The sequence below is a fragment of the Arachis hypogaea genome, chromosome 20 (genome assembly GCF_003086295.3).
Source record: "Arachis hypogaea cultivar Tifrunner chromosome 20, arahy.Tifrunner.gnm2.J5K5, whole genome shotgun sequence".
In the NCBI taxonomy this organism is placed as follows: Eukaryota; Viridiplantae; Streptophyta; class Magnoliopsida; order Fabales; family Fabaceae; genus Arachis; species Arachis hypogaea.
This window is the reverse complement of record NC_092055.1, coordinates 28484912-28486373: the sequence shown is the minus strand read 5'-3', so window position 1 is coordinate 28486373 and position 1462 is coordinate 28484912. Positions and strand designations below refer to the sequence as shown.

At 40.8% G+C, this 1462-nt stretch overlaps 1 non-coding gene across 1 annotated transcript; it reads left to right on the top strand.

The window, feature by feature from the left end:
* The first annotated feature begins 805 nt into the window (after positions 1 to 805).
* LOC112788221 (small nucleolar RNA R71) lies at positions 806 to 913 on the top strand. Its single transcript, XR_003195595.1, has one exon. It is a non-coding gene; the product is annotated as a small nucleolar RNA R71 (small nucleolar RNA).
* The last annotated feature ends 549 nt before the right edge of the window (positions 914 to 1462 follow it).

The window sequence follows — 1462 nt, the reverse complement described above, 5'->3', positions numbered from 1 at the left end:
CCTCCTTGGGATTCACGTCCTCTCCTCTCCTCACAGGTTCGGCCATGGCGCTTATGTCAATGGCCTTGCACTCTCCTTTTGGATTCTCTTCTGTATAGCTTGGGAGAGTACTAGGAGGGATTTCAGTGATCCTTTTACTCAGCTGGCCCACTTGTGCTTCCAGATTTCTAATGGAAGACCTTGTTTCATTCATGAAACTTACAGTGGCCTTAGATAGATCAGAGACTAGATTTGCTAAATTAGAAGCATTTTGTTCAGAGTTCTCTGTCTGTTGCTGAGTTGATGATGGAAAAGGCTTGCTATTGCTAAACCTGTTTCTTCCACCATTATTAAAGCCTTGTTGGGGCTTTTGATCCTTCCATGAGAAATTTGGATGATTTCTCCATGTTGAGTTATAGGTGTTTCCATAAGGTTCACCTAAGTAATTTACCTCTGCTATTGCAGGGTTCTCAGGATCATAAGCTTCTTCTTCAGAAGAAGCCTCTTGAGTACTGTTGGATGCAGCTTGCATTCCATTCAGACTCTGAGAGATCATATTGACTTGCTGAGTCAATATTTTATTCTGAGCCAATATGGCATTCAGAGTATCAATCTCAAGAACTCCCTTCTTCATAGGCGTCCCATTATTCACAGGATTCCTTTCAGAAGTGTACATGAACTGGTTATTAGCAACCATGTCAATGAGTTCTTGAGCTTCTGCAGGCGTTTTCTTTAGGTGAATGGATCCACCTACAGAAGTGTCCAGTGACATCTTTGATAGCTCAGATAAACCATCATAGAATATATCCAGGATGGTCCATTCTGAAAGCATGTCAGAAGGACACTTTTTGGTCAACTGTTTGTATCTTTCCCAAGCTTCATAGAGAGATTCACCTTCTTTCTGTCTGAAGGTTTGAACATCAGCTCTAAGCTTGCTCAGCTTTTGAGGAGGAAAGTACTTGGCTAAGAAAGCCGTGACCAGCTTATCCCAAGAGTTCAGGCTGTCTTTGGGTTGAGAATCCAACCATAATCTAGCTCTGTCTCTTACAGCAAAAGGGAAAAGCATGAGCCTGTAGACTTCAGGATCTACTCCATTAGTCTTAACAGTATCACATATCTGCAAGAATTCAGTTAAGAACTGAAAGGGATCTTTAGATGGAAGTCCATGAAACTTGCAGTTCTGCTGCATCAGAGAAACTAATTGAGGTTTCAGCTCAAAGTTGTTTGCTCCAATGGCAGGAATGGAGATGCTTCTTCCATGTAAATTGGAATTAGGTGCAGTGAAGTCACCAAGCATCTTCCTTATATTATTATTATTTTCGGCTGCCATCTCCTTTTCCTGTTTGAAAATTTCTAAAAGATTATCTCTGGATTGTTGTATTTTAGCTTCTCTTAATTTTTTTCTTCAGAGTCCTCTCAGGTTCTGGATCTGCTTTAACAAGAATGTTCTTGTCCTTGCTCCTGCTCATATGACAAAGAAGAT